This window comes from Protopterus annectens, chromosome 7.part0, assembly GCF_019279795.1.
Source record: "Protopterus annectens isolate FY-2018-M chromosome 7.part0, PAN1.0, whole genome shotgun sequence".
Taxonomy (NCBI): domain Eukaryota; kingdom Metazoa; phylum Chordata; order Ceratodontiformes; family Protopteridae; genus Protopterus; species Protopterus annectens.
The window spans coordinates 501,391,053-501,404,475 of NC_056739.1; positions in this window are offsets into that span (position 1 = coordinate 501,391,053).

Here is a 13,423-nt window from a genome sequence, read left to right on the forward strand (position 1 = left end):
AACCTATCTGCTAACAGGTTGGCTAAGTCAGCAGGATTGCTGTAAGTGATACTGTTAAGTACTAATTTGGAACAAACCTGGGCTTTGCTATGGAGGTTTCTGATGTAACTGAAGAAGGCTTTGTGGTTTCCCTTTGTTTCAGAGGCTAGTCTTGATTCATAATTGGCTTTGCAGGCTTTCACTAGTGATCTAATTTGCTTGCTGAGGCTAAGGTGAGAGTTTTTCCAATTTGGAATATGTTCCTTTTTACCCTTTGACAACAGTTTCTTCCTTTTGTTCTAAAGCCTGTTGATAGAGGATATCCACCAAAAGGTTTGTGTTTCCTTGAGGGGCAGGTTTTAGTTTTATTGGGTATGGCTAAGTCCATGCAATTGCACATCTGACAACAAGGTACACCTCCAAAAAATTACTCAGGAATATTTTACAGCCATTGAAACATGGTTTCATAAATTGCAACTCATACTCAACCAAAAAAAGACCAAACTACTACATTTTCTCCCAAGTCCATCTCTAATGAAAAAACACAATTTAAAGATCTTTCTCATGATAATACAACCATTTAAGTCACTTCTCATAGCAAATTATTAGTTTTACATGATGTTAATCTTGTATTCGATCTGCATATACAAAATTGCATAAAAAAATTCAGCAAAAACTAGGGATGCTTTAGAGAACCAAAAACTTTCTGACCAACACAACTAAAACTACATTGGCCACTACTTATCTCCTCCCCACAATTATTTATGGTACTCCCATCCTTACTAACCTCCAAGTTTCACAAAAATTAAAACTTGAACAATGCTATAACAAAGTTGCTAAATTTGCAGCAAATACCCTTTTCAGAATCCACCACCATATAGCACTGAAAAGCCTAAATTTGGTAGAACTGCCTTGCCAGCTAACATATACACAGCTTTCTATCACATATAAAATTGTCTAGCATCCATCTGCCTGTCCAGTACAAAAACATTCTACACAACTATGTACCTATGTGATCATAGCGATCCAGTGAGAAAAAACTCCTGTCTATCTACAAACCTATCAAATCTGTTAGGCATTGTCTGTACTCATGCAAGGTTGCAAAGGCCTGGAACTCCTTATCTGTATCCAACACATCAGTGCCCTCCCTCCCATCTTTCAAAACCACTCTGAAAGATTTCTTCTCTAAAATCTGGCTTGGTTCCTACTCAAAACCAAGATAAACTATATTCTTAATAAACTATATCCTTAAATGTGAACGAGTACCCTTTCATTCCTTATATCTCCTTCCTCTCCCTTCTTTGCTTACTTCCTTACTTCTATCAAATGCTCTTCCCTGACTTTCTCTCTAAATATACCATAAGCCTGTTTTTCCTACATTTCATATAGCAAGTCTTGTTTCTATTAGACTAACTTACCTTTAGGTTTGCTACAAACTCTCTAAAATTTCTCTAAATATTAAATGATTGTCATCATACCTCTCAACTGTACTGAATTCCTTGGTATTTATTGGTTTTGAGGGCATAATAATGGGGTGCCACAAACTTCTGAGTGACCCCTCAAGGCCCACTTTTTCTATTTTTTTTTTTAGAATTTTAAGTTATGGCTGATGTCATCATGCATCCTCTGCATATCCTGCAATGTCATCAACATGCAGAGGTGTGCGTGATGACATCAGCTTTGTGAGGCAGTGCCTAACTGTTTGTCAGACTCCTAGACTGGGGTGGTGTTGTATATACCAAATTCACTGTCCAATTTTTGGGTAAAGGCAGTATGCATTTGTATAGGCCCTCATGGTGTGTACCTTTTGCCCCTGTTGTTAGTACACGGTCTAACACATCCACCACTTGTGCCACACCTCCAGAATAATGATTAGTTCCTGAATGTTAGAGAAACTGTTTATTTGTTTATTTGCATGCTGTTGGGTAAAACAAGTAGCAAAAACATCTTCATGCTGTTTTCTGATTAGTTCAAAGAACATAGTTTCAGTTATGGTAAACAACATCTTGCAATTTGTCCTTTTCTGTGGATGGGTCCATTCTGTGTAACTGTGTAGCATAGACACTAAAAAAGACTCTGTCAATAAAGTTCAAGTAGGTCTGCAGGTTTTTATTTGTGCACCTGTGTAGTAAAGCTTGAAATTTTTCCATATCAGTTTCTAATACCTCCACCATATTTTTATGTATAGTTTCATTTAACGGCCATTGTTCCGTATAGTGCCACAGCATTTTGGGGTCATTGCTTCTTTATCTTGGTGACTTTACCTGTTGGTAATAGGCAGCTGGCATGTGAAAGGGTGTGTAATAAACAAGATAACGGGTTATGATTATTAATCTGGGACAGCATATGCAGCAGTGCCGATATTAGTCACTTTTTATTCCTATTTTCCTTCATTTCTTCATAACTGAGTGAGATAAGTCTTCTTTGAGTCATAATTTAAAATGCAGTGGTGTGATACAGAAAGATTACTGCACAACTATTAGCCTAATGTGTTATAATCAAGATGTTGCCAGTAATTATGAAGATGGATCAGTGTTTTCATGCACACATTAATGTTTCCAGAACTGTGACGTACAAACTTTTGATGATATCAGGCTACACTTTATATTATTTTGAAGAAATTTGTAACAAATACTTGTAGTGCAGGTTGCACATCTTGGGGAAATATGTCATGTTAACTATTAATTGTAGGCAGGAAAAAGCTGTCCATAGTTCCATATGTGCCGCAGTATGCAGGCATTCAGAAATGCTTGCAAGAAATTGCTAAGTATGGCTGAACTAAAGTGTGCCTTATAATATATGTTTAGGGTGTATAGTTTCCAAGATGTGAAAAGTTTTGTGAATGCTCTGAGAAGATATAATCAAATAGTGCCAGTCCACTGTTAGGTTGTTGGGTACAAAAAGAAACTGAGTACAACTTGCTTGAGTCAAGTAATTTATACTTTAGTCTACTTTATTAATGATAAACCATATTAGTCAGATATGTGTGTATTTATATGGAGTATAGTCATACCACTCAAACTCTCAGAGCAAGAAATCTGGACAAAACTAAAAATAATGGTGGAACAAAGGCCCAAAAAAGGGACAGATTTTAAATATTGCTCCTGTAAACTCAAGATAGTGGGTAGAATAACAGGTTTTGCATTATTATGTATTTTCTGGAGTGTATGAAATCTGAAATTCAAATGTCAGACATTATTTAATATTATTTATTGACTTCAATCTTCATGTTGGTATCCCACAAGTCCATCAGAGTGGGTGGGGTTACATGATTATGTACACAAATTTTATGTTAATCAGTGTCCTGAATTTTGGCCAGTTGTACCTAATTTTCATGGGCCTTTGCCTAGATTTTTGATGTTTCCAGGTTGAGAGGTATGATTGTCATATAACTTGGTATCAATTCTTAACCAATGTTTTTATATCGGGTTTAATTTGTTATAATTATTTAAACTGCAGATGTTTTTGTTTTATATTTGAAGACTGTAAAATTATTGTTCTTAAAATGTTCTCCCAAAACCTCTGCATAAAATGGGCTTCTACCCAGTTGGACTTTCCCAGTAATCAAATGTCAATAAATAAAATCAAAAAAAATTTCAAGAAATTATATCTGTTAGTGTGTATATACATATGTGTGTGTGTGTGTGTGTGCACACACACACACACACACACATGCGCGCGCACACACGCATGCACTCACACACACACACACACACACACACACACACACACACACACACACACACACACACACACACACACACACACAAAAACACACACACACACAGGTTCACAGGGTTTAGTCATGTATTCCTTACATCAACTGTTTTGTGAAGTGCATTTTTCAAAGTGCACCTTCATTGAAAAAGCCAGTATTTTAGTTTGACAGCAGGGAGTTGAGTTTTACCCTTCCTACACTTCTGTGCAATCTTGTAGCTAATATATAGAGGTAATTGGTGTCAGGGTGCAGGTAGATTTATTGAATCTTAATTTAGTGAGTCAGTGATTTAGTTAGGTAGAATGAACACACACACACACGCACACACACACACACACACACACACACACACACACACACACACACACACACACACACACACACACACTCAGACAGACATACACCCTCACATATAGATAGAATGAGAGAGGCTATTGACGATACTAACATGATGACAACTTTTTTCCATCTTAGGATTTTCCCTTTCAGATCTACTTATTTCTTACCCCTGCAAATATCTAGACCATAATGTATCTTTGTGCACAACAGTACCAGGAGTAAGCCTCCCAAAGTGCATACATTCTAATTATTCATTTGCTTTGCTAATGGTTTCAGAAGTCCATTCGTATAAAAATATTTCCAGGTCTGAACAAAGATGGCAGAGCAGAAAAAGAAGCAATACCAAGCGACCAGGCAGTACAGTTATGTCATAAGTACAGGCAGTATAGTAACACTGTGCACTTAACCAGTATAGTAACAGCATGCATGCAATCAGTAAGGTAACACAGTGCATGCAGTCAGTATAGTAATACCATGCATACAGTCAGTGTAGTAACACTATGCATACAGTCAGTATAGTATCACCATGTATGCAATCAGCAAAGTAACACAATGCATGCAGTTGGTGCAGTAACACTGTGCATACAGTCATTTTATTAACACTGTGCATGCAGTCAGTACAGGAACACTGCACAGGCTGTCAGTACAACAGCACCGTGCATGCAGTCAGTATATTAAGAACATACATGCAGTCAGCTGCGGTGGTGGTGCTGCGGTAGCATTGTCGCCTCACAGTAAGATGTTGTCCCATTCGATTCTCAGTTAGAGCATCTTCTGTGTAGCGACATGCGTGAATGGGCATCCCTTCGTTGAAGGTTGTGCGTCAGGCCTGGCAAGTCGGCACGTAAAAATCTACTGCCAATCATTAGCGGACCGGAGTTCCACTGTGGTGACCCCTAACCAGGAAAAGCCGAATGAGACAACAACATGCAGTCAGTATAGTAACACTGTGCATGCAGTCAGTATAATGACATTCCTCACACAGTAAGTATAGTAATGCTAGGCATGCAGTCAGTGCAGCAACATCATGCATGCAGTGTGTATAGTAACATCGTGCATGCATTCAGTATGGTAATAGCAACACTGTGCAATGTGCGTCCAGTCAGCATAGTAACACCATGCATATAGTCAGTATAGTAACACCATGCAGGCAGTCAGTAGTAAGACCACACATGGAATCAGTATAGCAACACTGTGCATGCAGTCAGTATAGTAGCACCATGCACGCAGTACGTATATTAACACAACACATGCAATCAGTACAGTAACAATGCACATGCATTCAGTACAGTAACACCCTGCATGCAGAAAGTATAATAACATCATGCATGTAGTCAGTATAGTAATCCCCTGCAGACAGTCAGTATAGGAATGCTATACATGTAGTTAGTATAGCAACACAGTGCATGTGGTCAGTACAGTAATAGTAACAGCATGCATACAGTCAGTACAATAATACTGTACATGGAAGTCAGTATAGTACCACCGTGCATGCAGTCAGTATAGTAACACAGTGTAAGTAGTCAGTACAGTAACACTGTGCATGCAGTCAGTATAGTAACATTGTGTAATCAGTCAGTACAGTAACACTGTGCATGCAATCAGAACAATAACACCATGCATGCAGTCAGTATAGTAACACTGTGCATGCAGTCAGTACAGTAACACCATGCATGCAGTCAGTGTAGTAACACCATGCATCCAGTCAATATAGTAACAGTGTGCATGGAGTCAGTATAGTAATACTCCATGGAAAAGGCAACACAGTGGGACACCTGTACAGGCATTCCAGATTGTCATATGTGATGTTCATAGATAGTAATGAAATCATTGTATGTGCCAGCAGTGTTATATGAGAAGAACTGTACAAGACCCAGAGATCAGAAGATGAAGACAGTCATGCATATTTAGCTTATCCTTGGGATTATTTCAGCTTGAAGGAAAATAATATATCACACTACTTAATTTGCAATGGGAGTGTATTCCAGAGACAGGAAAGGCACTGGGTAATGAACCTACCTGTTTGTTTCTGCAGCTGAACATTTAGAACCCTTGCTCTGGTATTTGTAGGACTATGCAGTTTGTGGAGATACAGAAGATCATGGACCACTGGATCCTTAATGGCTTGGAAGGTAAGACATACATCTCCCATCAAGAGTCTGTGAAGCACTGAATAAAGAAACAGTGTTTCCAGACTTTTCTGGTAGCTTAAGGTTTTAAACCATTGATCTTGGTTAGAAACCACTGGGGGGTTTTCTAGTTGCTTGAAATGTACAGTGAGATGCATCCCAAAGAGGACATTATTTTCAATAGATTACCTTATCAATATTGAAAATAAAAGGAAAATTACCTCTTTGAATTTGGAAGATATCCTTTTGTCAATCAGCTGTGCTAAGTAGAATGGCTTTCCAACTACTGCTGTTACATTATATTAAAAAGAGAGGGAATTATCAACTCAAGTACAAAAGTCTCTTAAAACACTTTATCTTTGAAGTGGAGTATTGTTTATTTCTTATATGGTGGGGAGGGATGGTTTACCAAAAGCGACTATATTACACTTTTTAGCATTTAATTTAAGCACATTTTTAGCTGAGCAGGTGTTTCCAAGTTCAAGTTCATGTTGCAGGGCTTGGGTGTGAAATGGTGACTTGTCAGTGACTCCCAGTTTGCAATCATATGCAAAAGTGGTTATCCAGTTGTCTTGCTTTGTGGTCTGGAGTTCAGAAAAGTAAATGCCAAACAATAAGGGTTCCAGCATGGAGCCCTGCAGAACATCTCTGGTTATCTTCATCTACTATAATGAGGCACCTGCTACCCATTCTGTATGAGTTCTGTTCCTTAACCAATCTGTTATCCATCCTACCATGTAGGGATCTACTTGTAATGCATTTTACTTACTTACTATGTTAACATGGGATATGATGTCAAACCTTGGCTAGGTTGATGTATGCCATGCATACAGCATGGCTGCTCCCAACAGCTTGTGTTATTCTTTCAAAGACGTTAACCAGATTAATTTGACAGGCTCTATCATAACAAAGTGAAACTATTGCAGGTCTAGCTTGCTGCAATTTTCAATGACATAGTCAGTCAGACCAGCTATAATATGCTCCATGGCTTTGGCTATAAGATACATCAGGCTGATGGGCCTGTAATTCTTGGGGTCAGAAGTGGGTCCACCTTTGTGGAGTGATGTCATCTTTGCTGTGTGCCAAGCATCAGGGATGAGCCCAGTGTCAAAACTCAGGTTAAATAATTTATGGACTGGCTACAGGAGGGCTTGCTTGGTGCTGCTTATTAAACCTCCAGGTGTATCATCAGGTCCTGTGGAGAGGGTATGGCACTGACTTTGTTACCTTGTATTTTGGTAATGCCCACCAAATCACAATAGGTGGTGCCATCTTCAATAAGTTTTGAGCAATGTTTGGTGTTATTTCTTAGTTTCCCAATTTTTTTTTGCCCTTAGATTCTGATGTTAACCTTAGTTTATAGGTTGCCTTGATAAGACTAAAAGCATGATATGACTAAAAACTATAAGTTACACGCTGGAAATGAGTATCTTTGGAAGAAAACAAGTTTGTTGCAATTCCTGTCTCTGTAGACATATCAGAAATAAATATTGTTAGTAAAAACAACTGGACCTTTCTCTGATTCTCTCTTGTACATTACTTAATTTAAATCTCTGGTGAAATTCCATAACCTAAAAGAACTCTGTCTGCCCTCCATCACTCACTTTTCATTTCTCATTAATTTTGTGTCCATCTCATGAGACCATGTGATATATTCATATCATTAAATTTCTTGATCAGTTTCCTATGCATAAGTGTGCTGAATGCTTTAATGAAATGTAAATATACCACAATGACTGGTGGTGTTTGTGTAGTTCCTTGACATTCTTTTTGTAAACTGGAATAATATAATACTGCAAATACTTCCTTTTACAGAAATTGTACCGAAAAGCACCCATAATCAGATTTAAAAACTGCCTCCTAAATATCCACTCTGTAGTGTAGCATTAAGTGCCAGAAGTAATAGGAGATGTATATCACAAGGTGAGGTACAGTTCAGCACATGTGCATAAAGCTTCAGTGGACTACTATTTCTTTACATCTGTGGTACCATCTCCAAGGCAAATAGAAGTAAAGCCTTGACTGTGTCCTAGGTTTGGTTATTGGCAAAGGAGTGTGACAAACTGACACAGAAGTGACAGGAATGCTGAGACTATCCCTGCTTGCCTCTCTTAGTGGGTAGAGGTTAGGCATGCATGAATAGAGTGCACATTCCACATTAGAATCCCTACTGGAAATGAACAAGGCACTGAGGCCCTCACAGGTTGTATCACTCACAAAAGGGGGTGATGCCCCTCACAGTATCCAGTTTCATACCTTTTGGGTTGTGTCACTTACAAAAGCAGATGACACTCTCACCGCTCACAGTGATCAATTGAATGGTTTCCCCCTTGGACATCTGTATGACCTGGGTAATATAGGTCCATAAAGAAAAAAAAACAATTATATGCATAGATGATAGCACCACTCCTGGCATGCTCACCATATGTCCCTGTGGGAGCAAATTGGTTGTAGGAATCAAAAATGTAAGGGAATGAATGAGTCAGTAGATATACCAGAGGAAGCCAAAAAGATAGAAGAGGGAGAGGTGGACACTTGCCTGTCTCCATTTCCCATATATTTACAGGCTTTATATGTCAGCCTGATGCTGTAACTTATATCCTTTCTATTATATTAATTCTAAAGCAGGAAAATGTCAGATGAAAGTCATAATATTGGAAAAAGTTATATTTTGGGTATGTGTATATTCCTTAACCAATGCACTGAAAACCATATAACTGGTTTCTCTGCAGTTACTCTATTATTGTATGGATGTCTTTTACTTTTCACACCACCCCTGAGATTCAGCAACAGTTAGCAGACTGCTTTATGTAAAACTGTGCTATGATCAATGGCATGCAGTTGCAGCCAATTCAGAGACATATGAAGCTTGATTATGAAGTAAAGACAATATTGTGGTCAGTGTTATATGCAAATAACCATAGAATGATATGCAAATAAGTGGGGTTATGCAAATGAGAGTAACTTCAAATGCAAATGAAAGTACATGGTAGCAGGATTCAGAAATGTATAAAAATAGTGCAATCAGCTTGCTCGGGTTATGAATTTGTACACCATCATTTCTCGGAAAACACAGAAACTGAGCCTGCTAAGATATTAGCAGCAGCACCAGCAGTTTTAATGCAAAAACATTTTGTCAGGAGTTGCCTTCACAGTCAGTGCCCCTAGTGAAGGATTTTGTCACATATCTATATCACAGATATGTCTGTCCATGGCTAAAGTAACATTAACTCCAAGACAAGTGCATAGTTAAATAGTATTGGGTGGGCAAACACACTATATGGGACTTTGTAAAATTTGCTGTCCTCATGTGGAATCACAGTGGATGCATACAATAACTATTCCTGTGAACATTAAGGTATGTGCAGGACTGACCATCCCTGTTATGGGGACATTCCAGTGGTCAGCAGTGATCATGGTTGGTGTTTTGCATGCATCAGCCTCATGAATACTACAAAAATCCCTTGATTTTAAGCTGCTGCTTTACATGGAAGAGCATGTGTAGTTCTCTCAGAATGTAGAGAAGAGAAACAGCACAATGCAGGTATGAAATTGTCCATTTCCCTAAGGTTTTATGGGCCATTTGCTGTACCCACATTGCCACCAAGACCCTATTCTAGCCACTTATGTGTCAGTCAGAAGGGTTTCTACTCCATCAACTGTCAGGAGGTGTGAAATGCATAAGATATTTACACTGTACTTATGCGCCATTTAGGCAGTTCCCTCCATTTCCACATCTACCACACATCTGCCCTAGATCAGGAATTTGTGAAGGGTGATTTTCACAGGGACATCTAAATGAAGACCATTACCCAGGTTGTATAAATAAACCAGAAGGTGTGCTGAATGCTGTCTAATCATAAAAGTGATCACTCTAATGTTTTGCAGATAGTGCCAGCTAGAGTGTGGATTTATGGCTCATGATACATATACATAATGTGCAGGGTATGTCTGCATTATAATACACCTCACTGTAGACCCACAACATTGTCAAGCATCTCCTCAGAATGTTGACGACCTCCTTCCAAGGTCTTGATACCTCTAGTGGTGTGCTGAAGCATGCTCTGGAAATCTGCAACAATGTATGTGCTATACAACATGGCATTATACAAAGGCCTATAGCATGTCTTCACCATCAGCGTGTCAGAGAGAGACTGGATTCAGCAGTGGAGGAGATGCCAGGGAGGAGTCAAGGCTGAGGTGAGCATAGACTGGGGCAGATGAACAGTACTGGCAAACAGGAGGTGGCTGGTCCACAAATGTGAGATAGATAAAGCTAACAAATATTAAAACTGCCAAAATAAAGTCAATGAATATTAAAACTGACCTTGACATTGACATAGGGTAATGCCAACCTGGTGCATCTTTGACAAAAACATTAATTTTTGCCGCCAGTCCATCTCACACGTGCAGTCATCAGTGGGTATTAGTGTCTTCTCATTGTCTCCAGCCAGGGATATAAAAAAATCTTCAATGTCAGTTAAAGTGGTCTGTGATGGTGGACCTCCACCTATGCCTACAATCACCAAAGTGATGTTTTTTTTTTTTTTTTTTTTGTGAGGGAATGATGGACAATTTTTGGTTATCCTGCAGTAGACCATTGTGCTGTTCTGCTGTGGCCACAGATAGCACTCAGATCCATCAGGATATCCTGCTACACATGCCCCCTGAAAGCACTGTCAGTTTTGTCTGACTTAATAATGCACCTGCTATGGACACTAGTATCAATGCCTAGGCACTCCTATTTGTCTCAACACCTCTACCTGTATGGCATCCATGCTGCAGACATGGTTGCAACACATGGGATGTCTGCTATACTGTGTTTTCACAGCAGACTAGTTGGGACAGTATGGAAACAGATTGTGCTGTATCATGCAGACTGTTATCCATATGTGAAGACCTGTGGATCCCAGGTGACATCAATATGGGTCCCACATGAAAGCATCCATGCCTGAACTGATTTAGCAAGTGTGTCTCCCCCACTCTACCCTCTTCCTTGTGCATGTCAACCAAACCTCTGAAGCAAAAAGGTTTTGCTTCCAACACGCCCCGCCTTGTCATTGTTGTCACCCAAATGGATTATTATAGGAATATCTGTCATTCATTAATCCACATGGTAGGATGAGGGTAGATTAATCTGTGCCTAGTCTGGTCTGAATCCCATGTTCCAATACCCTTTTTACCACTCTGCGTTGCTGTTGAGCAACCCCCAGTACAGTCTAGATATCCATTCTGCATCCCCAGCTACTGCTGGCCTGTGACCCCTTAACAATCTGCTGTAGTCAATGTTTATACAGTCTGAGACACGGTTTTGCAGTCATTGAAATGTGAAGCCTCTACTATAGCAATAACCCATGTCTGGGTCTGGGTAATGCTGGATTTACCCACGGTTGGTGTGGTTTGGTCATGAGGGTGAAGCCCGAGTGGCCAAACAAAGCCAACTGTAGGTAAATTCAGCATTACCCACACCCAGAAGTGGGTTATTGCTATTATACAATGACATTATTTAAGACAAAAAATAATTACTGTTCTTAAATAATGGCATTGTATAATGCCTCTTGCTGCCCTTCTGCAGCTGTCTGCAGCAGTTCTGATGTACTGCACATGCATATGCCTATGCAGTACATCAGAGCTGTGGGCAAAAGCAACGGAGAAAGCAAGATCTCCATTGCTTTCTACAAACTGTCTTGCTATGCTAAATGGGTTTAACATAGTGAGACAGCTTTAAAAAAAGCAACGGAGAATCTCTGTTGCTTTTTTAAAGCTATAACCCTATGTTAAACCCATTTAACATAGTGAGACAGTTTTGAAAAAAGCAACAGAGAAAGCAAGATCTCCGTTGCTTTTTACAAGCAGTCTCGTTATGTTAAAGGAGTTTAACATAGCGAGACAGTGTGAAGCAACGGGGATCGTGCGTTCTCTGTTGCTGTAAAAAAAAAGAGTTATAGTAATGGAAAAATCCGGGCGACTGGACCTTTTTCCATTACTATAACTCTGATTTACAACGTGCATGCTGACCAATCAGCGTGCACGTTTTTGAATATTAATGGGGGGTCATTGTATAATTTTGTACTATTAACAATGGTGGGCTCTACAGGGTTGACTGTTGGATTTATAGTGTTATTACTGACTTTCTAGAACATAAATTATGCTAATGAGATAAGTTCACTGAAATGATTCTGAATTGCAGAAATAGTGCAGTGCATTGTTCACTCTACGTTGTGCTATGGTCCCCTTACCTGTCTGTGCACATGCATGGTGCAATATGCAAATGACTAAATGCTCCATTACAATGAAATGCCCACAGGGCATTTAATACCCTGGAAGCATCTTATATGGGCACAATGCTAGTTAGGGACTGTAGATAGGGGTGTCTTGCCATGGAAGTGTGCTGTATGTATGTTGAGACAGTTCTGTTACCAAGTATGATGACCTCACAACTGCCACCTCCCCAATTCACACATCGATTGTGTTTGCACTATTGCAAATTAGCATCAGGCTTACTCCTGCTGCCATTATGCCTGGTGATTGACATCACATGGGTCAGCACATCCCGGATATTATGTTCACTCCTAATTTCAACCTAGTGAATAACTGCAGCTTCTGGAAGGTCTAATTTTTAAAATGGCTCCCATAAAGTACAATAGAGAGAGGAAGATTTTTTTCACATGCTGCATTAGCACCACTTGGAGTGCCTGCTGGGGACCCATATCAGGGGACCTCATACAAGCTGGATGTCTGATATTCTTTTACCAGAGTGGTAAATGATGTCAGGAGTACCACCGGCTCTGGTGAGCAGTATCATCACCATTACAATTACCTGAAGAGGCTCCACCCTGACCTTTTTCCACCAATAGAAATCAGAGTTTAGGAAAAGAAAGACTATGTGCTATATTACGTATAACTGCATATTCAAGTGTCTTATTAAATCAGCCTCATTCTTAAGTTAGAACCTGTTTGTGATCTCCAAGAGAATACTTGTCTAATTAGTATTTTTCTATCCTTTTATGTCTTTCAACATCCCCGAAGAGAGGGGAAGGCAAGCATAGGTGTCCAGACATCTGGGTATGGGTAACATACAGCTGTCATACCTTTATGTCCCACTTCCCATGCTTGCAATGATACTAAATAATGTCATCATTACATATATTTCTGCTCTGTTGTGTGACTTGTTTATATTTTACATGCATGTGTAAGCGTGCTACTGACCTTATTAATGGCACTTGTTCCTGAGAGAGCTGTTGCACTGTAGAATTTA